The sequence below is a fragment of the Ahaetulla prasina genome, chromosome 17 (genome assembly GCF_028640845.1).
Source record: "Ahaetulla prasina isolate Xishuangbanna chromosome 17, ASM2864084v1, whole genome shotgun sequence".
NCBI classification, from domain to species: domain Eukaryota; kingdom Metazoa; phylum Chordata; class Lepidosauria; order Squamata; family Colubridae; genus Ahaetulla; species Ahaetulla prasina.
This window is the reverse complement of record NC_080555.1, coordinates 4,321,296-4,323,517: the sequence shown is the minus strand read 5'-3', so window position 1 is coordinate 4,323,517 and position 2,222 is coordinate 4,321,296.

Here is a 2,222-nt window from a genome sequence, read left to right as displayed (position 1 = left end):
GGTTTCCCCCCCTCCTTTTAAAACTTTCTTTTCCTCTTTTTTTAAAAAAAACAACAACCCAAAAAGATGCTGTTGAGCAAACGATTATTTAAGGATGGGAATTGCAGATGAGTTGGCAGAAATGTGACACACAGACACACATACTCAGGGAGGGGGGTGTTGATATGTGGGTGACTGTGTAAATGGGGATTTTCGTTTTTTTAAAATATATATATATATATATATTCTTTTTTTTCTGGCTGGACAGATGCTGATCTCCCATTTCTTTCTTTCTTTCTTTCTTTCTTTCTTTCTTTCTTTCCTTCCTTCCTTCCTTCCTTTCCTGCCTTTCTTTCTTTCTTTCTCTTTTTCTTCCTTCCTTCTCCATATTTTCCTTTCCTTCTTTTCCTTCCTTCTTTCTTTCCTCTCTTTTCCTTCCTTCTCCATATTTTGTTTCCTTTCCTTTCTTTCTTGTTTTCCTTTCCTTTCTTTTCCTTTCCTTCCTTTTCTTTCTCTTTTTCTTCCTTTCTTTTTTCCTTCCTTTCTTCTCCATATTTTCCTTTCCTTCTTTCTTTTTTCTTTTAATGCAAATATTTCATCATTCATTCAACAGTGTGTCGTCTGGGTACAGTTTTGTTGTGTCATTCACAGTTCTAGCTTACCACCGTGTTTATATCTACTCGTATTTTAATACGAATACTTAACACTTAACGTTATCTATTATTGTAACGTTTTCTCTTCTTAACTTATTTAACTTTATAACAACATTGCTTTCATATTTATCCTCTAACCATTGATAAAATAAACCCCATATATTACAGTAATCAAATTCTTCCTTTCTTTTAACTGCAAGTGTTAATCTATTTGTTTCTGTATATTCTACAATTTTCTTAATCACGTTTTCATCTCAAGGGCGAGAAATCTTGGAATTGGCTGGAATCCGCTTCCCTGCCTCCGTCCATCAATGTTTTTAAGCTTTCAGAAACAAAAAATGGAATATTTTGGGAATGTGGATCTGCTCTCCTGGATAATACAAAACTCCCACCTTTCTTTAAGTTGCTAGTCCACAAGGGTCCGCCTGGAAAAGCTTTTGTAACTTTAGAGGCTGTTTTTTTTTTTTGCAGGAGATGGGAGCAGAAACAGCACAAATCACTTGGACACCCACCCAGCTCCCTCCCTCCTTGTCTAAGTCTTGACAATAAGATGACAATAAATTAAATAAGATGTTTTTGATTTATAGATCAATAGCTGGAAATTGCATCTTGTAAAGCAAACTCCTCCAGAACCTTATGATTTATGTAGGTTTAGGCGTGAAAGGCAGTTGGGTGACTTTGGGCCAATAACCAGGAGGTTGTGAATTCTAGTTTTCTGGCTTAGGTATGAAAGGCAGCTGGGTGACTTTGGGCCAATCACCAGGAGGCTGTGAGTTCCAGTCCCACTTTAGGCCCAAAAGCTGGCTGGGTGACTTTGGGCCAGTCCCTCCTTCTCAGCCTAATCCACCTCACAGGGTTGTTGTTATGAAGAAAATAGGAAGAGGAAGGAGAATCGGGTGGGTTCACCGCCTTGAGTTATTTACAAACAATAGTAAAGGCGGTATATAAACACAAAAATAATAATAATAATGCAGCTGATCACTAGGGGCAGCGCAGGGAAAGGTGGACAATGCTAGCTCTTGGCTGCCATCTAGGGGCAACCTTGCTTTTTGCAATCTGGTAGCAGCCCCACGGTTTTGCGGTTGACCATCATTGCCACCATCTCATGGACTTTTCGAAGCCATCTTCTGCGTGCAGAACTTAAGAGTTTCATGACCTCTTCCTGCTCCTAATTTTACCAACCATGGTTGGTGTGTGGCGACCTTCTAATTTCCAGTCATTTTTAGATCTTTTCTCCTTGGTTGGTCGGCAGTATCTTCTTCCCCACCAAGATGTTTGTAAGTGTTGTAGTCCGCCAGCAGCCTGCGGAGTCAGCAAAGGAGTCGGACAGCGATGAGGCTGAGGAAGAGCATGGGCCAGTCCTGGAGGCTGGGGAAGGCCCAGATGAGGGCTCTGCGTCAGAGGCAGAGGTGGGGCCAGGGCCATCGGGGAGTGAGGTGCGGACTCCGGAGCCTCCCGAGGCTGACAGTAGTAAGGCAGAGGAACAGGAGGAGCCTGCTCCTGAGCAAGCATGAGAAGAGCTGCCAGAAGGCAAGAGCAGCTCAAGCAAAGAGGACGACTCAGGAGTAGGGCCAAGAGATGATTGGCCCC